Source organism: Crinia signifera, chromosome 1 (genome assembly GCF_055691185.1).
Source record: "Crinia signifera chromosome 1, ASM5569118v1, whole genome shotgun sequence".
Classification (NCBI taxonomy): domain Eukaryota; kingdom Metazoa; phylum Chordata; class Amphibia; order Anura; family Myobatrachidae; genus Crinia; species Crinia signifera.
In genome coordinates this window covers 300,949,962-300,974,857 of record NC_139217.1, presented here as the reverse complement: position 1 = coordinate 300,974,857, position 24,896 = coordinate 300,949,962, and the positions used below count along the sequence as shown (strand labels likewise).

Below are 24,896 nucleotides of genomic sequence, written 5' to 3'. Positions count from 1 at the left end.
TGCGGAGGTTTGCCTTGCTCACTTTGTGAGATATGGACCAATACTGGGTCCTTCTGCTACCCTTCTTGTTCCTGGCGGACATAGGGTGTAGGTTACCTAGGTAACTTAATCTTACATAGTGTACCTTAAAGGTCCACGAATGTAAATTGTCACTTAGGTGATAATTCTATACATTGTTCCAGTTGGAACACCGTTCAAAATAGTTGTCATGTTGACATGTTCTTAGGCCCTTAGACTTCCCAGGTTATGGGGTTGCTAATGTGGTCTGTTATGTTGAATGTTGGGTGTGCTGGATGAATCTCACCACGGTAAATATACACATATTCCTCTCATATTGTTCTTCTCCTTCGGCACAGTTCACTTAACTGAAGCTAGAGGGAGGGGAGCAGAGGGGAGGAGCCAGTACACCCTGTATAAATTTTTATATGTGCCTGTCTCCTTCGGATAAGCTCTTTTCCCCATCGTTATGAACGACTCCCTGTATCCCATAAGAACTTTGAGAAAAGGATTTACCGGTAGGTATTAAAATCCTATTTTTTATCTATGCTTTGTTTTGTTTCTAATGTAAATTTTTATTAAAATGTGCCCTTCCGATTGAAAAAAGTGCCCTGACCGGTGGCCAGCACCCTGCCCTAAAAAAATCCTACAGTAAACACAAGAGACGTTCCTTGTACTGTGTCTGAAGGCAGTGGTGGATTTCCCATTAGGCACCTGTTGGGGTGGGGGCAGCACAGGGTGCTCGCTTGCATGAGAGCGCAGTCTGATTTGGATGGCATAGCGCTCAGTGTGTACCCAGTCTACATGTACAGCTTTGTTTTATGAAGCATAAGCTGAAGTACCCGGCGATGCCTAGGTTGAAATCTTATATTTATTAAGTGATTAATGATTTGTTTGTAACTCAACATTTTGAAATAATTAGCAGCTTAGCAGCTCTTCCAAAACACCCATGAGGTGGCAACTCAGTGGGCAGTATTCAATGAGGCTGATTCGCCATGTTTTATGGTTTTTATCGCCATGATTCACTGAGTAGCAATCGCTATCTTTTTATGGTGAAGTGGAATGTGAACTTTTAAAATAAAGTGTTCTGTTTTTTACATTTGGTGTCAAAAAATCAGGAATTTTATTCTGAGGAGGGGCATGCTATTTTTATTCATGTGCTGTAAGCACATTAATATATATTTAATTAAAAAAAAATATATATTTTTTTTTATACAGCAGCCAGCAGGGGGCCGGGAGCCGAGCCGCTCATTAGATATTCATATATTCACTGCACCCGATCATTACATATGCACGATCGGGTGTAGTGAATACCCGGTTCCCTGTTGGCTATCCCGGGGGGCAGCCTGTGCTACCTGGCCCCCCCCCCCCCCCCCCCCCCCCCCCCCCACAAACGTTCTGGGGCAGGCAGGGAGACTTCCATCTCCCTGCCTGCCACCGTCCTCAGGCTCCCTGCGGCATCGCCGCAGGAGTTAAAATTCGCCGGTCAGGGGCAGTGAGCCCCTGACTCGTTGAATACTGGAGCCGGCGAGGCTCCGGAACGCGGCGGGCAGTGGCGTATGTGCAGCGAATCCTAAACAGGATTCGCTGCACATCGTCAAAATTCTCATTGAATACTGCCTAGTGTAGTTTTTTTTTAATGGGGTGTCGCCAGTAGCCCTAATCCCCAGTTTTCAAGGTAGTTCATAACAAACTACAGAGAAGGAAACTAGTGACCGCTCAGAGTCAGTTAGCAGAACTGTAATGGTGGCACACAGTACTTCTCCAGAGATGTAGCCGAGGTCGGGGCAGGCAGCAGGTACAGTTGTTCTTCTAGTTTTTGTCGTGCTGGTCGCCATCAACTTATGATCTAGTATCCAGCTCCATTGGCACATTATGATACAAATCAGCCCATTTAGGGCAAACAAAGTCACTGAGCTTTATCAGCTTTTTCAAGGTGAAGTGAAACGCGTTGGTGGCACAGTGAGCAGCCCCATAATTGAGGACACTGGTACAGAGACTCTCCTCCTAAGGCTTAAGTCCTCATACAAACAACCATTTGGCTACAAGCACCTCATCCACCAGCTGGGAAAGCACCATAAGGTCCTAGATCTTCCTCCAGCGGCCCTTTACCAACTCTATTCAACCGCACTTTAGTGAGGACACAGGACCCAAGCCGGAAAATCCCAAAGTTTGGTGACACTTTCAAAAAGCTATTTAAAAGCCACATTATATAAAAAGCCATATAGAGGACACTATGTGAGACCAGAAACCTCTCTTTTGGGCTCACACTGAAGAAAAGTATACAGAAAGTATCTGTCTCAATTGGTTTTATTTCTATGTGTTTTATTTGTATTTTTATATGTGTAAAATAAATTGTCATATTTTTTTCAGGCAATCCCATTTTCATTTTATTGTTTACAAAATTACCATTTAAATGTGATAAGCGCTGCTTCCTGTGTGTATATATATATATATATACATATACACAGGTTGAGTATCCCGTATCCAAAATGCTCGGGACCAGAAGAATTTTGGATAACGGAATATTCTATATTTTGGAATATTTTAATATTTCAATTATGTATTTTGAAGTATCTTGCATTTATGCTGTATAAACACATGAAATGCACACAAATATATTTTATTTGTTCAAAAAACAAGGTTTTAAAACATGAAACAAAATTTGTGTTCTATCTCAGATATTGAATCTGAATGCCAAGCAATCATTTTCTTGTACATATATAGTGCCAGTTACATACCATGTCCTCAGTAGTGCTGTTACATATGTCCCTAGTGAGTTTTTAGCAAAAAAAAAATGTTTTTCCCACTTTCTGGAATGTATGGTTTTTCGGAATAATTCGGATAAGGGATATTCAGATACGGGATACTCAACCTGTGTGTGTGTGTGTGTGTGTGTGTGTATATATATATATATATATATATATATATATATATATATATATATATATATATATATATATATATATATATATATATAGAACAAAGGAGCGGCACTCATAGCATAAATAAAGAGGCAATTATTGCAAATAAAGAGGCAATTATTGCCTCTTTATTTATGCTATGAGTGCCGCTCCTTGGTTCTATATACCACTTACCTTTGTGATGGCACCGGCTATTTGAAATTTATTATTGGGAGTGCCAGACCCCTGGCTGATATATATATATATATATATATATATATATATATATATATATATATATATACTCCACTGCCATTGTATCTCCAGAGGTTCACTATAAACCTCACCAAAGCAGCTGCTTGTTTCTAAAAATTGTTACAACTCCTATCAGCGCCTAGTTACATTTCTCTTTTTTAAGACAAATCCCATACTGACTAAGTCACCTGTGCCTAATTAACTAGGTGTGTAAATTAGCTGTTAATCAAAGAAATTTTTTTTCTTGAAAAATGCTCAATCCCACATAGCGGCCCTGCACATGCATATATTAGCATATAGACATGTGCAGAACCAAAAGCTCGGTCCCCGGAGTGAATTCGCCAGGGGGCAATTGTTAATAATCATGTCCCTAGTTTTAAACTACACAGCTGTTTCTGTTTCAATGACTGTGTTTCAACCTACAAATGAAAATGATGATCATTATTGTTTGGTATGATATGTTAATCATACACTTGCCTATAATCCTACAAAATCCCTCACTTTGTGCAAGTGTACCTAGAATAATTTATACTGTTTTGAAGACAAAGAATGGTCATGCAAAATTTAAAGATTTCTCTTCTGTTTATTCACTGTGCATTTTGTTTATTGATAAAAATAAATGATGAACATTTCAATTTTTTTAAATCATTATTACTTAGCATTTTCCCTCACCTGTCAAAAACGAAAACTTTTGCACAGTGCGTGTGAGAAGTGAAGTGAATGTGAGGATTTAGGGGGTGATTCTAATTTTATTAATCCCCTAAGCCTTCGCACGGGGGACTGATTTTGTGATATAGGTATTGGGACTATTGGAACTGCCGGACAGCGTCTGAGCGAGTGTTCAAAAGCTGCCCAGCATTAGACTGCACATGCGCAGTCTAATCCCGAAATCCCAGGATTGGAAACTCCAATCCCGGGATTGAAATCCCCAGTGTTTTTGGGGCCAAGTCCCGGGATCCCGCGGGATCCAGCTTCGCTCACATTTGTTATATATATTTAAATAATTTTTGTGCACTGCAGGTGGGGCAAATGTAAAATGTGAGAGAGAGTTTCATTTGGGTGAGGTGTGTTGAAATGAAAATCTAAATTTCAATGTAAAAACAAAGCAGCCAGTATTTACTCTGCACTGAAACAAAATAACTCATCCAAATCTAACTAGCTCTTTACATTTGCCCCATAAGTAGTGCAACATTGTTTTGTCCATAAGAGAAAAAATGTGCTTTGCGATAAAGTCTGACTCAGGCCCTATATTTTTAACGATGCGCTCTCCTGTGGGTTTTAATGGCCCTCTCTGTCATTTGTACATGCAGTTATATCCTGACTATATCATCAAGGACCAAATTTTTTTATGTGGGTGGGTGCTAACAGCCAGTTAGAGGGAAATTGCTGATGACATTGTATCGTTTGTGGTGTCTTCTAATGTCCTAAGCAAACGCTTATGCGTTTGCCACTGAATATGCACCCAGCATTAATCAGAATATCCTTTAAATTTCTACCCCATTAGTAACTTACTAATGGGGTTAGTTTATGCAGACCTGATAGATTCCGATCACTTTTTATGATGGATCTGTGGGATTGCTGAACTCACCAGGGTGCACTCTGTTACTGAAGAGATTTTCCTCCTGGTTTTATTCTTAGCAGAACTTTTCAATAAGTCATCTCTGGGAATATGACGTAGATTTTTATTGTAGCTTCACTGAATACATTTCCTAACAGTATTGTTGCTTTGTTGTTTAACCTCTGCTGGATTGCTTGTTATGCAGTTTCTTGCCGGTTGGACACAGTAATTGGTGCGATGTGAAAGGGGTTACAGGTAACAAGGGTTCTTACCGGTTGATTGTCGTGTTGCTGTGCAGTGTGAATGGGTTAATCTGGTTGAGCGACCCGTTTCCTGTTCACACTATGGAGGAGGCAGCGCTGCCTCCTTTCCGCCCCCAATGACACTGATGCTCTGACACGCCCCCACATAACATCAGTGAACCGGCAATGTTGCCGGTTCCCTGCTGCAATCTAAACAAACCGCATGTGCAGGGTTCCACCGGGACTGAAGCGTTTCAAAGTCCTGGTGTGACCCTGCATTTGCAGTCTGAAAGCAGTATCAGTCTTTTTGTTGGTGTCTGCAGGAAGCAGGTGCTCCAGGGTTTTCTCCTGGGATTGCCTGTAAATCCCAAGCTTTTACATGTTTTACTTTATTTTTTACACTGAGCAAGTAGCACTAGTAGTCATGGCGACTACAGCACTATCGCTCTGTCACCCCCGCCGGCGTCCGTCACCTCCTGTCACCCCCAGGGTCGTACACAGGCAGAGTGGACAGGAGAGGACCACAGTGCAGCACCGATGGATGTCGCAGACTTCAAGGACAGCATGGCCGGATCGCGGGAGGGTAAGCGCTCTCTATGAGACCAAAAACCTCTGGCTACCCCTGGGAGCATGTCACAGTGCTTGCCAGTTCACCTCAGTGTTGCGTGCCTACTAGCTGCGGATTTGCAACATTAACTTCCCTCAGAGACGCTGGCAGCCATCTTCAATCGCTGTGCAGACTCCTGGATGCAGTCTCCCCTGTAAAAACGTCACCTGCTGAGAGGTTTTTACTGCACTCACTGTACTACCCTGCCTCTGGCTCATGGTGTACTGGACATAGTGCCATTTACAGTAGTTTTTTGGGGCTATTACATGTTCTGATATTCCACTGTGTGCTTTAACTAAGTGTGCTAAATTTTTACTGTATTTCTCCAGTGTATAACTATATACTGTTTGTGTACTGTCTCTGTGTTCCTAGGACAAGTGTACTTGGGAAGCAGTAGTAATAGGGCCTCACGTGTGACCCACTACTGCGTTCATGCACAGAATGCTCAGCTGGGCTATTTGACCAGGACAGTGGGCAGGATGGCCTGTGAGCTAAATGCAATGTTCCTGCAAGCCTCTCATCGGCCTCCCAGGCACAACAGCCTCCATGGGCAGCCTTTACTTAGCAGCTGGGTACAATAGTGGACCGGTTGACAACCTTTCACGGGTCCTACACCCCCTGCAACCACACATGTAGTGCAAGTTACAAGTCATTGTCTTGTACAATGCTATAACTGACACAGTCCCTGGCAGCCCAAAAGGCATCACTAGCCTCTACGCAGGGTTCAAAATGGCCTAAAAAGCCGGTGTCCTCTCAGTCAACCTTGATGACCTACACTACTGAGTCATCTGGGGTGGGAGGCTGAGGATGATGAGGCAGATACCTCAGAAGGGGAACCCAACACAGGGGAGGTGTCCGATACTGCGGTAAACATTACCGACCATATAACCGCTATATGTGCAGTGCTCCTCTCTGAAGAGGATGAGCCGGCATCGGTAGCACAGAAGGTTGACGTGTTTAAATCTCGTAAAGTGGTTAGAGCTGAGTTCCTACACTGATCATTTGATGGAGATGAGGACAGAGGTTTGGAAAACCCTGGGAAAGAAATTCCCGATACCTAAAAGGGTAGGGTAGTGTTCACGCTAGACTGTTTTGGCAATTTTTAACGGGAAAATGCGCCCTGCCTGTTTTGGGGTGGCCTGCTAAAAGAACCTAGCCTGTCGGTCCCCGCTGTGGGCTTCTGCATGCCAAGCAAGAGACTTTGGCAGACGGGCCTTCCCACATTTGCGACATTGCTGGGCAGACACGCCCACATTCATGAGGTCGGCGGGCCCACCCTGCCGCATTTAAAGTGACCCTTTTCCTTCAGCACCCTGCCCTCCTGGGATGCTTGCGGTAACAGTACCCTGTCCCAATGGAGGATTGCAAGTTATGGGAGAACCCACCGCCGGCGTACTCTCATGTGACTCACCTTGTCAAACTCTCCGTTTTGCCGGTCACTTCTGCAGCTTCTCTAAAGGACATGGCCGATAGACGTTTAGAACAGTGGGGGTTATTTTGGTTTACTCTTTCTGACAAAATCCTTCTTAGATGGACATAACCATGTGCACTGCAGGGGGGCAGATGTAAAATGTGCAGAGAGAATTAGATTTGGGTGAGTTATTTTGTTTCTGTGCAGGGAAAATACTGCCTGCTTTATTTTGACACTGCAATATAAATTTCACTTTGATGTAAAACCCCACCCAAATCTAATTCTCTCTGCACAAGTAACATTTTCCCCACCTGCAGTGCACATGGTTTTGTCCATCTAAGAAGGATTTTGTCAGAAAGAGTGAACCAAAATAACCCCAAGTGTCTGAAGTCTGTGTTTAGCCTTACCGATGCGATTAACAGAACCACCATTGCAACGTCTTGGGCGGCAAGATAGGTGCAGGACTGGGTAAAAGTCATTGATGCTGAACACACAGTAAATATGTTTCAGAGGAATGTGCTGCGTGTCTCTCACACGTTTAACAGGCCGCTGCATACATCACTGAGGCAATGATGGATGCGGGTCAATTGTCAGCCAAGGCCTCGTGGTCTCGGTGCTAGCTAGATGTATACTATGGCTATGCTCATGGAAGGTGGATGCAGAGTCCAAATGGGCCTTAGAGGTGTTACCCTTTTCAGGAGACGTCCTCTTTGGGGAGGAGCTAAACAAGATTGTAGCTTCTGTGGCAGTAGCCAAGACGGCATGCCTTCCGTCCGCTTCTAGTACTACTCGGCCAAAAGTTAGCACTTTTCGCCCCTTTCGTCCCACCGGAAAAATTAAGAGACATGTGTTTGGCAGACAGACGGGACAAGCCAAATCAGCCAAACCTAAGCCAAGACAGCCCTAAGCAGCTAGACAGGTAACCCCTAAGCCTGACAAATCTGCTGCTGGTGCGGGCCTCTCTCTGGGGGACCTCAGGGTGGGGGGCAGACTTCTCTTCTATGTAGAGGAATGGCTCAGGATGACATCTGATGCCTGGATGAGAGAAGTGGTGACCCATGGGTACGCTTTGTCCTTCAAAGGATGCCCCCCTCAACAGTTCTTACTGACAAACCTGCCAAAAGATCCAAAAAAGAAGACCTGCCTTCAACAAGTGGTGAAATCCTTGCTGCAATCCAGAGTTATTGTGCCAGTGCCTCAACAACAGGGATATTACTCCACCATGTTTTTGGTACCCAAACCAAACGGATCTTACAGACCTTTAAAGACTAAACTTGAAATCCCTGAGCAAGTTTGTAAAATTGTCGAAATTTCGCATGGAACTGGAGGATTACATGGTATCCTTGGATATTCAGGACGCATACCTGCATGACCCCATCGCTCAGACTCATCAACGGTTTCTACAATTCGCCTTACCACCACAACATTATCAGTTGCAGACCCTTCCTTTCAGGTTGGCCACGGCACCACAAATCTTTACAAAGGTTATGGCAGTCATGATGGCCTCCCTGAGGCGTCAGGGGATCAGGGCTCTCCCATACCTGGATGATCTCTTGATCCTCAACAGTTCTAGGGAGATCTTAATAGAACATCTACGGCTGACCAAGGATTTTCTGCAGACTCACGAGTGGCTGATAAATTTGAAGAAATCTGCTCTGGTGTTGTCCAAGCAGATGTTACACTTGGAAAAGGGCCAGCAGCTGCAGGTCAGGTTTCAGACACCTCAGAGAGTCACATTACATCAGGCCATGCAAATTCTGTTAGTGGCCTGTTAGTGTCGACATTCAACATGGTCGAGTGGGCGTAAATTCATTCCCGCCTGCTGCAGAGGCTGATTCTGGACAGAAAAAAAAGGTGTTTCTTTAGGGGTTGTCCTAATAGGATTGCTGCCCCCCCCCCCCCCCCCCAAAAAAAAAATATTGTAATCCATGATCCTTGGATATAACAATACCCGGTACTTGTTTCCTAGCACGGTGCCCGTCGGGTCCCATCGCATACCATAACTTAACCCCTTCATGACAGAGCCAGTTTGTGCCTTCATGACAGATCCCTTTTTTTCAAATCTGACATGTCTCACTTAAGTGGGGATAACTTTTTTTTGCTTTTACTTATCCCAGTGATTTTGAGATTGTTTTCTCGTGACACATTGTACTTCAAGTTAGTGGTAAATTTTGGTCGATACAGTCTGTGGTTTTTTGTGAAAAATACCAAAATATCGTGAAAAAATGGAAAATTTAGCAATATGCAAAATGTTAAATTTTCTGCTTGTGAGACAAATAATCATACCACTCAAAATAGTTAATAACTAACATAGACCATATGTCTACTTTATGTTGCCATCATTATTTCAACCCCCTTTTCATTTTTTTGGACACTAGGAGGCTTCAAATATGACTAGCAAATTCTCAAATTTTCAAGAAAATTTCAAACACTGATTTTTTTAGGGACCAGTTCAGTTCTGATGTGACTTTGAGGGACTTGTATGTGAGACACCCCCATAAATGATGCCATTTCAAAAACTGCACCCCTTACAGTATTCAAAACAGCATTTTGGAAGTTTGTTAACCCTTTAGGTGTTTCACAGGAATTAAAACAAAGTGTAGGTGAAATTTCAAAATTTCTTTTTTTTTTGCAGTTTCAATTTTAATACATTTTTCTAACAAATACAATAGATTTTACTAGAGAAATGTGACTAAAAATTGATTCCCCCAATTCTTGTGTTTTCAAAAATATCCTATATGTGGCCCTAGTGTGCACGTTGACCAAACCACAGGCTTCATAATAGAAGGAGCACCTACTTGATTTTGGAGCCTCCTTTTTATGAGATTTTTTTTTAGGCACCATGTAGGTTTCTAGGCACCATAAGTGCTAAAAGTTAGGAACCTTCCCCACAAGTCACCCCATTTTGCAATCTACACCCCTCAGGGAATTCATCTAGGGGTATAGTGTACATTTCAAACCCCCAGGGGTTTCACCAATTTTGGTACAACTGGGATGTGAAAATGGAAAATTACATTTTTTTACACAAACATGCAGTTCTGGCTCAAAATTTTTCATTTTCACAAGGAATGAAGGAGACAAAGCACCCCAAAATCTGTGCCCCAATTTCTCCCGAGTACGGCAATGCCTCACATGTGACCAAAAAATACCAGTGGGGCGCATAGCAGGACTCAGAAGGGAAGGAGTGATTTTTGGATTTGGCAGCACAGATTTTGGTGGAATGAATGGTGGGTGCCATGTTGCATTAGCAAGACTCCCAAAGCACCAATACAGTGGAACCCCCCCACAAGTCACCACATTTTGCAAAGTACACCCCTCAGGGAATTCATCTAGGGGTATAGTGTATATTTCAAACCCCCAGGGGTTTCACCAATTTTGATACAACTGGGATGTGAAAATGGAAAATTACATTTTTTTACACAAACATGCAGTTATGGCTCAAAATTTTTCATTTTCACAAGGAATGAAGGAGACAAAGCACCCCAAAATCTGTGCCCCAATTTCTCCCGAGTACGGCAATGCCTCACATGTGACCAAAAAATACCAGTTGGGTGCATGGCAGGACTCAGAAGGGAAGGAGTGATTTTTGGATTTTGCAGCACAGATTTTGGTGGAATGAATGGTGGGTGCTATGTTGCACCAATACAGTGGAACCCCCCCACAAGTCACCCCATTTTGCAAAGTACACCCCTCAGGGAATTCATCTAGGGGTATAGTGTACATTTCAAACCCCCAGGGGTTTCACCAATTTTGGTACAACTGGGATGTGAAAATGGAAAATTAAATTTTTTTACACAAACATGCAGTTCTGGCTCAAAATTTTTCATTTTCACAAGGAATGAAGGAGACAAAGCACCCCAAAATCTGTGCCCCAATTTCTCCCGAGTACGGCAATGCCTCACATGTGACCAAAAAATACCAGTGGGGCGCATGGCAGGACTCAGAAGGGAAGGAGTGATTTTTGGATTTGGCAGCACAGATTTTGGTGGAATGAATGGTGGGTGCCATGTTGCATTAGCAAGACTCCCAAAGCACCAATACAGTGGAACCCCCCCACAAGTCACCCCATTTTGCAAAGTACACCCCTCAGGGAATTCATCTAGGGGTATAGTGTACATTTCAAACCCCCAGGGGTTTCACCAATTTTGGTACAACTGGGATGTGAAAATGGAAAATTACATTTTTTTACACAAACATGCAGTTCTGGCTCAAAATTTTTCATTTTCACAAGGAATGAAGGAGACAAAGCACCCCAAAATCTGTGCCCCAATTTCTCCCGAGTACGGCAATGCCTCACATGTGACCAAAAAATACCAGTGGGGCGCATGGCAGGACTCAGAAGGGAAGGAGTGATTTTTGGATTTGGCAGCACAGATTTTGGTGGAATGAATGGTGGGTGCCATGTTGCATTAGCAAGACTCCCAAAGCACCAATACAGTGGAACCCCCCCACAAGTCACCCCATTTTGCAAAGTACACCCCTCAGGGAATTCATCTAGGGGTATAGTGTACATTTCAAACCCCCAGGGGTTTCACCAATTTTGATACAACTGGGCAGTGAAAATGAAAAATTACATTTTTTTACACAAAAATGCAGTTCTGGCTCAAAATTTTTCATTTTCACAAGGAATGAAGGAGACAAAGCACCCCAAAATCTGTGCCCCAATTTCTCCCGAGTACGGCAATGCCTCACATGTGACCAAAAAATACCAGTTGGGCGCATGGCAGGACTCAGAAGGGAAGGAGTGATTTTTGGATTTGGCAGCACAGATTTTGGTGGAATGAATGGTGGGTGCCATGTTGCATTAGCAAGACTCCCAAAGCACCAATAGAGTGGAACCCCCCCACAAGTCACCCCATTTTGCAAAGTACACCCCTCAGGGAATTCATCTAGGGGTATAGTGTACATTTCAAACCCCCAGGGGTTTCACCAATTTTGATACAACTGGGCAGTGAAAATGAAAAATTACATTTTTTTACACAAAAATGCAGTTCTGGCTCAAAATTTTTCATTTTCACAAGGAATGAAGGAGACAAAGCACCCCAAAATCTGTGCCCCAATTTCTCCCGAGTACGGCAATGCCTCACATGTGACCAAAAAATACCAGTTGGGCGCATGGCAGGACTCAGAAGGGAAGGAGTGATTTTTGGATTTGGCAGCACAGATTTTGGTGGAATGAATGGTGGGTGCCATGTTGCATTAGCAAGACTCCCAAAGCACCAATAGAGTGGAACCCCCCCACAAGTCACCCCATTTTGCAAAGTACACCCCTCAGGGAATTCATCTAGGGGTATAGTGTACATTTCAAACCCCCAGGGGTTTCACCAATTTTGATACAACTGGGCAGTGAAAATGAAAAATTACATTTTTTTACACAAAAATGCAGTTCTGGCTCAAAATTTTTCATTTTCACAAGGAATGAAGGAGACAAAGCACCCCAAAATCTGTGCCCCAATTTCTCCCGAGTACGGCAATGCCTCACATGTGACCAAAAAATACCAGTTGGGCGCATGGCAGGACTCAGAAGGGAAGGAGTGATTTTTGGATTTGGCAGCACAGATTTTGGTGGAATGAATGGTGGGTGCTATGTTGCATTACCAATACAGTGGAACCCCCCCACAAGTGACCCCATTTTGCAAACTACACCCCTCAGGGAATTCATCTAGGGGTATAGTGTACATTTCAAACCCCCAGGGGTTTCACCAATTTTGGTACAACTGGGCTGTGAAAATGAAAAATTACATTTTTTTACACAAAAATGCAGTTCTGGCTCAAAATTTTTCATTTTCACAAGGAATGAAGGAGACAAAGCACCCCAAAATCTGTGCCCCAATTTCTCCAGAGTACGGCAATGCCTCACATGTGACCAAAAAATACCAGTTGGGTGCATGGCAGGACTCAGAAGGGAAGGAGTGATTTTTGGATTTGGCAGCACAGATTTTGGTGGAATGAATGGTGGGTGCTATGTTGCATTACCAATACAGTGGAACCCCCCCACAAGTGACCCCATTTTGCAAACTACACCCCTCAGGGAATTCATCTAGGGGTATAGTGTACATTTCAAACCCCCAGGGGTTTCACCAATTTTGGTACAACTGGGCTGTGAAAATGAAAAATTACATTTTTTTACACAAAAATGCAGTTCTGGCTCAAAATTTTTCATTTTCACAAGGAATGAAGGAGACAAAGCACCCCAAAATCTGTGCCCCAATTTCTCCCGAGTACGGCAATGCCTCACATGTGACCAAAAAATACCAGTTGGGTGCATGGCAGGACTCAGAAGGGAAGGAGTGATTTTTGGATTTGGCAGCACAGATTTTGGTGGAATGAATGGTGGGTGCTATGTTGCATTACCAATACAGTGGAACCCCCCCACAAGTGACCCCATTTTGCAAACTACACCCCTCAGGGAATTCATCTAGGGGTATAGTGTACATTTCAAACCCCCAGGGGTTTCACCAATTTTGGTACAACTGGGCTGTGACAATGAAAAATTACATTTTTTTACACAAAAATGCAGTTCTGGCTCAAAATTTTTCATTTTCACAAGGAATGAAGGAGACAAAGCACCCCAAAATCTGTGCCCCAATTTCTCCAGAGTACGGCAATGCCTCACATGTGACCAAAAAATACCAGTTGGGTGCATGGCAGGACTCAGAAGGGAAGGAGTGATTTTTGGATTTTGCAGCTCAGATTCTGGTGGAATGAATGGTGGGTGCTATGTGGCATTAGCAAGACCCCCGATGCACGGTGAAATGATGAACCTAGTAATCCATCGATGTGTGGTATATTTTGAAACACTCCTTTATACATAGGCCGGGTTTGTCGGGGCAAGTTTCACAGTGGAAAATAGTTTCCTTTCTTATTCCCTTTTTATAGCAAACTTTGCACCTTTTTTGTGTCCTGCCCTTTCTTGCAGTGGAGGGGATTTCGTTGGGAAAATGCTGCCCTGGTACAATACGGGGGCCAGTACTAGAAGTACTGGGGCCCTCTGCCTGCTGGTTCCCAAATATTAGGCCCTTTATGACTTCCTCTTGAAAGTGCATAAATGTCCCCCTCTGGCCGGTAGAACGGAATAGCACGTAAGCGTTATACAGTGCCATCTGGATGATATACACGGCCAGCTTCTTGTACCAGATATTTGTTTTCCGCAGGGCACTGTACGGCTTCAGTACCTGATCTGAAAGATCCACTCCGCCCATGTACTTATTGTAATCTAGGATACAATTTGGTTTTGAGGTGTGGGTACTGGTACCTCGTACAGGGATGGAGGTGGTACTGTCTCCATGAATTGTTGTCAGTATAAGGACATCCCTCTTGTCCTTATATTTGACCAACAACATATTTTCGGTGCATATTCCCCTGCTTTCACCCCTTCTCATTACTTGGGCAATGTGCGTTTTGGGGAGGCCTCTTTGGTTCTTGCGCACAGTACCGCAAGCTGCTGTACCTCTTGAACCAAGGGCCTTAAACAGGGGGATGCTGGTGTAAAAGTTATCCACATAGAGGTGATAACCCTTATCCAGGAAGGGGTGCACTAAATCCCAGACAATTTTGCCACTAAGACCTACGAGGGAGGGGGGGCATTCTGGCGGTTCAATTCTTGAATCCTTCCCTTCATATACCCTAAACTTGTGGGTGTACCCTGTGGTGCTTTCACACAGCTTATACATTTTTATGCCATACCTTGCCCTCTTACTGGGAAGGTACTGGCGGAATTTAACCCTTCCTTTAAAATGTATAAGGGACTCGTCAATACAAATAAATTTTTCAGGGATGTATAGCTCTGCAAATTTGGCACTGAAATGATCAATGACCGGCCTGACTTTGAATAGCCGGTCAAAGGTGGGATCATCTCTGGGTGGGCACTGTGCATTATCGGTGTAATGTATAAATTTATGGATTGCCTCAAAACGAGTCCGAGTCATGGCCATACGGTAAAATGGGGTGCTGTACAGAACATCTGTACTCCAATATTGCCTAATTTGTGGCTTTTTTACTATGCCCATATGAAACACCAGACCCCAAAACGTCATCATCTCTACTGCATCTACAGGGGTCCACCTAGCAAATGATGACGTGGGGTTTTGAGCAATAAACTGCTGGGCATATAAATTAGTTTGGTCCACCATTAAATTTATAAAATCATCAGAGAAAAATAATTTGAAAAAGTCAATTTCTCTGAGACCTGTGGAATCAAATTGGATTCCTGGCATGGCCAAAAACTCAGGAACCTGGGGCTCAAAATTGTCTGGTGGTGGGGTCCATACGAGATCAATTATTGGGGGGGGGGGGGTCTCAGCTGCTCTACGGGGGCGTCTTTGAGGGGGTCCCTCATCACCAGAGGAGGAAGAGGAGCTTAAGACGAATCCTTCAAATTCCCCGCTTGCCTCACTGGCTGTGTCAGAATCAGAGGCAAGCATGGCATATGCCTCCTCCACTGAATACATTCTTCTGGATGACTGGGATGACATTTGGGATGACATTTTTATTTTTGTGTTACTGGTAGTGAAATGTTTCAACACGTGTATAGTGTAGGGGGGGGTACAAACTTTATTTCAACCCGGGGGGTATGTAGTGTGTTGTGTGTATGTAGTGCAGAACAAAAAAAATACTTTATACAAAAAAAAAAAAATGAAGGGGTTAAAAAAAAAAAAAATTGAAGGGGTTAAAAAAAAAAAAAAAAAGGTCCTGCGCCAAAAATTGAGCACAGATGTTGGTCAGTAACGTCTGTCACTGAACAGCGCTCAAAGGCAACAGGAATTTGATAAAAAAAAAAAAAAATAGATCAACCCTGTGCCGAAAAAAGCTGATCAGTGATGTACGTCACTGATCAGCGCACAGTGGCCACAGGACACCCACAAAATCACAGTGTGTGTAAAAAAAAAATAAAAAAAAGACCACACAGCACCCACAAAAAAAAAAAAAAAAGGTGATCAGTGATGCGACACTGATTACCAGTGAGGGGCAGCAGGTGCACAACCTTTGGTGCAACTGGCAGCAACTGACAGGTATATATAAAAAAAAAAAACCTCTGCACCCCCAAATAGTTGCTGATCACCTCAGATATAGTGATCAGCACAAAAGGCGGGGGTAGCAGACACAAAATATACACTCTCTATCACTCTCTGTCACTATCTCTCTCTATCTCTCTCTATCTCTCACTATCTATCACTATCTATCACTATCTATCACTATCTATAACACTGCAGCAGCAGCACTGACAGTTATATGTATAAAAAAAAACCTGCACCCCCAAAAAGGGGGGGTAGCAGACACAAAATATACACTCTCTATCACTCTCTGTCACTATCTCTCTCTATCTCTCTATCTCTCACTATCTATCACTATCTATCACTATGACACTGCAGCAGCAGCACTGACAGTTATATATATAAAAAAAAAACCTGCACCCCCAAAGGGGGGGTAGCAGACACAAATCTCTCTATCTCTCACTATCTATTACTATCTATCACTATCTCTCACTATCTATCACTATCTATCACTATGACACTGCAGCAGCAGCGACAGTTATTTATATATAAAAAACCCCTGCACCCCCAAAAAGGGGGGGTAGCAGACACAAAATATAGCTCTCTCTGTCACTATCTCTCTCTATCTCTCTCTCTCTATCTCTCTATCTCTCTATCACACTGCAGCAGCAGCAGGAAGTCTCAGGAAGTCAGATCCAGGAAGCGTCCAGCACGCTACAAGCAGTGATCAAGTGATCAGGTAAGGTATTTGCAAGGATCAGGTAAGTATGAGCAAGGATCAGGTCAGTATAACGGCAGATAGGCACGGTGACCGCTCTGCACGCTACTCCAGACCGGAATGGCGTCTGCAGCGCAGTCACCGGTAGTTTAAATGTCGCGCCTTGGCTGTGATTGGTCCGTGGGTCCCACGGACCAATCACAGCCTTGGGGGCAGGTGGGGTGAGGGTGGGGTGAGGTGTCATCGTCACCGATGACCCCCTCATGCCCCCTGACGCCCGGCGGTGATTGACACCTGTGTTACCAAGCGTCTGATTCGCTGGTAACACAGGAAAACGCTGTGAATGGCTGTTCACACTGAACAGCCAATCACAGCGATCGCCGACGGGGGGGCGACATCGCAGCCCCCCCTGGGCATGCAGGGACATGTCTGCTGTCAGGGACAGCAGACATCGTCCCTCTGTCACTGCGTCTCGAGACGCAGTGACAGTTTAAAGTCATGACGTATATATACGTCATGTGTCGGGAAGTACATCCCGGCCATGACGTATATATACGTCAAATGTCGTGAAGGGGTTAAGGTATGCGATGGGACCCGATCAGACCCGACCGACCCGATTTTCGGGCTTTCGGGTACAATTTAAAAATTGGTCGCATCGCATGCCATTATAATGGAATGCGATGCGCTGCGACCGACCCGATTTTTACATTGGACCCAATGTAAAAATGGTCCCTGAGACTCGATTTTACATTGGACCCAATGTTAAATGCCCCCCAGACCCGATTTTTAATTGTATACCCACCCTGATGTTAATTATTATGTGAAATGCCCCCCCATTGTTAACGCCACGGTCAACGTCAACCCGAAGCGCGGCAAGCGGCGGCGGTGCGCGTCCTCCAACCGTTTCATACCCCCACTATTCACGTCGGCGTGGAGTTGATTTTATATAGTGCGCTCGCCACGCTTCAGGCTCGGTGGCTTGCTGCGCTCGCCACACTATATACAATCAACTCCACGGCGACGTGGATAGTGGGAGTATGAAAAGGTCGGAGGACGCGTACCACTGCGCTCGCCGCGCTTTGGGTTCGCGTTGATTGTGGCGTGGCGTTAACAATGGGGGGGGGGGGCATTTGACATAGTAATTACCCATCAGGGTGGGTATACAATTAAAAATCGGGTCTGTGGGGGCATTTTACATTGTAATCAGCCATGAGGGTGGTTGTACAATTAAAAATCGGGTTGATTTGGTCACATCGCATGCGATTTGGTCGCATGCGATGCGATCGACCCGTTTTTTCCGACCCGATTTCATACAATTGAAATCGGTGGCTCCGTGCTAGGAAACAAGTACCCAATACCCTACTGATTGTTTTATTATGTGCATTTGTAGTTGAGCTGTGGAAGTCATGATACTGTTGAAATAGTGGTAGAATTGTATAATGCTATCTTTAGCAGAACAGAAAACCTTGTAATTCCACTTGGTCCCTCTGCTTGGATTAACAATTGGAGTTACAGAACTACAACTAACCTACATTACATATTTGTCCTTGCATGTTTCTGCAAGTAATTTCTTTGAGTCCATACAACAATAGAGAAGGCCAAGGTCATGTAATCATAGCACAATTTTTTTTTACCTGCATGAGATCTCCTAGGATGAATACAGCTGTCTTCTGTTTGTACAAGGCTTTTACACTGTAGGACATAATTGTGGTGTAGTATTATGCTGGTACATGATGTTCTGGATAGTTTATGCATGACTTGCAGCCTTTTGAGGACTATCAGTTTATTGTGCTTGTTCTATATGCTCTATATGTTCTGTTTTCCTGTTTTGCTTTCCCTAATTTATTGATAGCTTAGTGACCTGTAGTATCTTAATTTAAGATGGGGGCAGACTATACGCATTACTATAGAAGATAGACCTTATGGGGTTTATTCTGGTTGATTAGTTCAGATGCGAATTTGCATCCTTGCGATCAACCAGAACCCACCCTGCGAATGGTGGTACGCCGGCCCACCATTCGCATGGCATGCGATTGGATGATTTACTTATTCATCCATTCACATGCCAGTGAGAACCTCCCACATCTTTTGATGGTCGCCGAACATCGAAAGATGTGGTGCACACACGCATATACAAAGTGACTCTCAGGTCACTTTTATATGCGTGTATGTTCTTGGTGAAATGGGCAGGCAGCTGACATCCGGTGATGTCAGCTGCCCACCCACGTCACCAGGTGATTACCATGAGAACGCCCATGGGACGCTGAGCATTCCCATGGGCGAGTACCCCTGCCTGCTGACCCGTGACCCCACCGGCAAGATTATGTGCGTGCACCCCGCGAACAGTTGGTTCGTCGTGGCCACATGCACCCAGTGTCTGCACATGCGCCGATGCAAAACACCGGCCCTGTGCGAACACACCAGAATTAGGTCCTATATCCGAGCATAAAATTAATAAATCAGTTGGGGGCGGATCTGCGCTTGTAATGTGAATGAGAAACTGATGTACAGATATAGCCACACTCACCTAGCCTGTTGGACTGCCATCCCGGCTACCTTGTCCTGCCATGAGAAATGTCTCGTTGTGGCACACAAGGTGTACTATGGTGAAAGCATGCAAAGTCATGTTATTGCACTGCTTCGCAGCTGAGTGGGGAATGCTCCACTAATGAAAAGTACAGTACAGTGCTGCGAATGGATATTTGAAGCATTATCGCCATTCACTGACCCCCTTTCTTCCACTTTACCTGTGTACAGCATGCTGAGCTTACAGTGGCTCCATAGGGGTGTGCTTTCTCACGGCCGATAGTCTCCACCTGCCATCATGTTGTACAGTAATTATGCTATGTAGTCACTCAATCAGCTCTGGGGATGTTGGGAAAATGTAAGCCAAGCTTACCACTGAGTTACTCAGACTGAAATAACATCTATGTAGCATACAAAAAAAAAGGTGGCTGATTAGATTATTAGACTTAACAGCATTTATTTTAAATTGGTTACAGTTTTAACACCTTAAGTGTTGGGTTTTGCTGGGGCAGGACAAACCTACCAGGGCAGGTTTGTCCTGCCCCAGCAAAACCCATCACAGGATGCAGAAAGCCCCCCCCCCCCCCCCTCACCTCCGCTCCGACGTTTGTGTGCCGGAGCTTCCCTGCCACTGCTGCCCCAGCCGCCAGTCACAGTCATCAGTGACGTAGGCGGCAGGTACATTGATGTTCACGGCGGCTCGGGAGGACTCGGGCGCCTGAACTCTTGAGTGCTCCCGCGTCCCCCCCGAGCCGGCTGACCATCGCGGAGCAGGGGAGCTCTGGCGTATGATCGCCGGAGCGGAGGTGGTTGGTGGTGGGACGGGGGGCGACAGGAGGGGGGGGGATGGGGCGGACCCCTAGAGGTAGTACGACAGTGGTGCTCCGCTGGGGGCACCACTGGCTCGCACCTACTGTATAGTGGTATGCCCAGAAATTTTCCCGGACAGCATGCTGCGGCAGCACTGCTGTGCCCGGAAAATTTCCGGCCATGCCACTCAAGTGGTTAATACCCTGAGCATAGCCCTGAGCGTCATCGGCATTTGTATCAACCGCATAATTACATAAGGCTTCTGGGTGTCTGCATCAAGTGTGAATGAGATGACAGGCTTGTGGTACAGTAGTGCTCATAGCCTAGCGGTTATGGTCACAGTTCGCCGCTCACTGTGCCTAGGGTTCAGATCCCGCCTTGATCAAGAATAAATATAAATAAACATAACATAGTTATGCACATACTGTACTTTGGGTTGCGAAAAAAACGCCAGGTCAGTTTCCCACAGAGTACATTCTACTGTATGCATTTGGACTCTCTCCTCCGTTTCCATAGATGTCTCTGTTCCTGCCCCAGACTTTAAACTTAATGCTTTGCCACTCTCAGCCCACATTGGATGCTGTATCGGTTGTTGACCTTGTAGTGCACTGCAATGTATCGTAGCAAGACACAAACGGGCAGAGCGGAAGGTGGTCACAAAACCTAATTTCAGCGAAAGAGACGCTACTGTAGAACAAAGCCATTTGCACAGTGAGCATAGTCCAGCGCATCATTAACCCATGCCCTCAGTGTCGCTGACTTCAGTGCCTCCTCATTCTGGAAGCTCGCTGCACCTCCCTCCTCCTTCAGTCAGCCTCCGTTCCTTCATTGCTTCTAAGGCCACAATCCATACTGTGTATACAAAACAGTGTTTTCGTCAACACAGCGGCTCATCGGCATCAGGTGTCAATGAACTGACAGGCTTGCAATACAGTAGCCCTAATGGCTGAGCGTTTAAGTCCACAGCGTGCCATGCGCAGACTAGAGTTTGGTTACCACTCATGTCCCCCCACTGTTTTATTGTTTTATATTTGTACACCTGTCTATCCTGGATTTACCTATCCTATTTACAGTAGGCTGTGCTTCCACTTAACTTGTGCACATAATTTGGGTTGCGAAAAAAAACCCAGTTTTTCCCATAGCTGTAATTGCGCCCTCAGACTTTAAACCCTGCTATGTTTTAACACTCAGCAACATACATCTGAATGTAGTCAAGAAACCTCATTTCAGCAGAAGAGACCCTACTGTATAGCAAAGCCACAGTGAGCTAAGTAGGTGCTCCCTACCTTTGAGTTTCTCTCCAACTCCTTATCAGCCTTTCCACCCCTCTACAAAACTACAAATGGGCTCTTAAATCCACCTCTTTAACAAACCCATCAATTTCTTAGTCTAGCACTCTGACCCTTGCTTACACACTACCCCATCTGTGTCACCCTTGTCTGTTTGTCCCTTTCCTTTAGTATGTAAGCACCTACGAGCAGGTCCCTCTTTCCTACTTAATACTCTTATCTACTCTATGCTCCCTCCAATGCACTAAACCATTGTTTTCTACCACCATGCTGCATATTTGAGCGCTGTGAATAGCTAAGCAGCAGTATTTATAAACAATGTACTTATATGCCCACACAGAAAAAAGACAAAGCAAAATGTTTGTGTACTTTTTAAGGCTCTGCACAACCAGAAATTCATATTTTTGTGAAATATAGAGCAATCATAAGTAAATCATAATTAGGAAAATCAGTTTTTAACTATTAACTTTGGTAATGATTGGGGATATACGCTATTTATATATACGTAGTGTTCCCGCTAGGCTTATTTCACAGGGCGCTGCGCCCTGCCCCTTTACAATTCGCCGAATCCCGCCCTACCCGTTTTTGCCCGCCCTGCACAGCTAATGTACTGACAAATTACTGTCCCTCCCTGCCCGCTGACAGTGTATGCCGCTGAGCGCGGCAGCGTGTGAACAATACCCTAACTCAGCCCCTAGCCACGCTGACAGTCCCGCCCACCTCAGCCCTGGCGCGGTGACTAGTGTATGGTATGCTGCTGCTGACTCTGAACGCGGCAGGCCGGCAGCGTGTGGACTCTTTCCCCTCAGCCCTGCAGTCTCCAGCCGAGCTGACAGTCCCGCCCTCCTCAGCCCGAGGCGCGGTGACTGACCGCGTAGTAGTCCTGTGCTCCACAGCTGTGCAGCGCGGAAAGCTTGGCGGGTGAGCGCCGCTAAGCCGGGTATACGTTCCCCCAGAGCCGGCGGCAGACTCATTCACCACTGTAGATCAGCGGGGGGCCGGGGCAGCCTTTTGCCAGCACCTCTGGGCTGAAATACACTGCCTGCCTGTCCGTCAGCATTAGCGCTGGAGCTCGTGCCCCTGTGTCTGTGACTGACCGAGGGGCTGCGGTGCAGTTACTGTTAATAGTGCCCCCAACAAAAATGTCCGCTTGCTAAAAGGAGGGCTGCTGCTCATGCCCAGCAGCAGCCCCTCCTCCCATGGTCCTTGCGGAGTCAGTCTGATCTGATGACTCCAGGAGCTACAGACACGCGACTCACCCCCACGCTCCTCAGTACACTCAGTAGATGGAGTGAGCAGAGCAGCAGCCAGCAGGACGCACCAGTATCCCCCCTTCCCCTGCAGAAACATAAGACACGGAGGCACACTGACTTCCGTTCTGATTGATGTCACATGTCAAGTACCGGCAGCATCATACACTACCCTACACTGCACAGCCACCCAACTTCTATCTCCAGGCCTGTGAGTAAATGACAGACGTTATGGGCTGCAGTGCTGCTGACAAGTGGATACCATATGCTGCTGAGAGTACATTTAAAAAAAGGTACATTAACTGTATTTTTTAATGAAGCCTCCCACTGTGTTGTGTGTGTGTTTATATACACACACACACACACACACACACACACACACACACACACACACACACACACTTACATATACAAATTTTCCAGGAAACCTGTGTCTGCCACCTTCCCAACCCTGCCAAAGCTCTGTCCCTGCCCCCTATCATGCCTCTGTCAGGTCACCCACCACTATACGGAAAGGAAGATTCTGGGAGTACTGGTGTGTTGCGCACCTGCAGCCACGGGTAATAAACATGTACCCCACCCTCAGCCCGTGGCATCAAGCAAGAAACCCCTGGCAACAAGCATGTAGGTAAGCAGCACAGCATAATATGTAATATGCATTACAGTGTGTGGCATAATGTGTAATGGACATCACAGTGTGAGGTGTAATGGACATCATGGTGTGAGGTGTAATGGATATCAAGCCATGAGGCACAAGGAGTAATGGGCATTATGGTGTGTGGCGTAATGTGTTATGGGCATTAGTGTTTGGTATAATGTGTATTGGACATAATGGCATGTGGTATACTATGTAATGGGTGTGTGAGGTGTAATGGACATTAGCACGCACTGTCCCGATCAGCCCTGTTTTACAGAAATTTGCCAGGCCCTGCCATGTGTAATGGACATAATGAGGTGTGGCATTATGTGCAATGGCCATTATAGAGTGGCATCATGTGGAATGGGCATTATGGTGTGAGGTGTAATGGGCATCACGGTGTGAGGCATAATGTGTAAGGGCATCACAGTGTGATGCACAATGTGTAATGGACATCACGCCATGAGGCACAAGGAGTAATGGGCATTATGGTGTTTGGAGTAATGGGAATTACAGTGTTTGGTATAATGTGTATTGGGCATAACGGCATGTGGTACACTATGTAATGGGTGTGTGACGTGTAATGGACATTACAGTGTAAATTTTTGACGCGCGCCTTCGGCGCGCACTGTCCCTGTTTTACAGAAATTTGCCAGGCCCTGCCATGCAGAATGGACATAATGGTGTGTGGCATTATGTGTAATGGCCATTATATAGTGGTATCATGTACAATGGGCATTACTGTGTGTGGCAATATGTGTGATGGGCATTATGGTGTGTGGCATTATGTGTAATGGTCATTACACATTTTTTAGTTTTAATCTGGCAGCACACAATCTAGTCAATAATAAGCTTTTTGTGAAGCGGCTTTTATTTATTTTATCCTAACTGGGATGCTAGATTAAAGTATTAAAATGTGCCTTCCTGACTGAAAAATGTGCCCTCATAATTGAAAAATGTGCCCTCCCCGTGGTCAGCACCCTGCCCTAAAAAAATTCTAGAGTGAACACTATATACGCTATATATATTCTTATATAGCGCACACATTCCGCAGCGCTTTACAAAGAATATTTGAACATTCACATCAGTTCCTGCCCCAGTGGTGCTTACAATTTATATTCCCTACCAAATGCACACACATACATTCTAGGGTTAATTTGTTGGGAGCCAATTAGCCTACCAGTACATTTTTGGATTGTTGGAGGAAACCCACACAAGTATGGGGAGAATATACAAACTCTGCACAGTTAGAGCCATGGTGGGAATCGAAAGCATGACCGCAGCGCTTTGAGGCAGTAATGCTAACCATTACACCATCCATGCTGCCCAGATAAAATACCTGTCAGCCTGAAAGGCATTTTATCTGGCAACCTCAGACACTACAGATATTGTGGCCTTATAGTGTGATCTGTCATAATGTATTTTGGCCGCTATATTGGAGCTCTGCCCCAGTGAGGGGACATTTCCCAGTTTTTTCCCCATGTAAAGGAAGAAGAGATATGTCTGTTGGTGGGCCGTGGTAGGGCATACAATGCCCGAAGTGGCCAACAATATCACGTTGGAAGGACATGCTGGATGATCCAACATGCACGACCGACCGATATTTTAGGATCAGCTGCATGCATGCTACAACTATCTGCTGATATTGGGCCAGATAATCGCAGCTTGTTTGTCCAGAATAAGTGTTCTATATTTTCTTC

At 45.1% G+C, this 24,896-nt stretch overlaps 1 protein-coding gene across 4 annotated transcripts in view; it reads left to right on the top strand.

Annotated features, from left to right (window-relative positions):
- DMRT1 (doublesex and mab-3 related transcription factor 1) overlaps positions 1-24,896 on the top strand; it is a 100,828-nt gene that overhangs the window by 15,904 nt on the left and 60,028 nt on the right. The window lies entirely within an intron of this gene.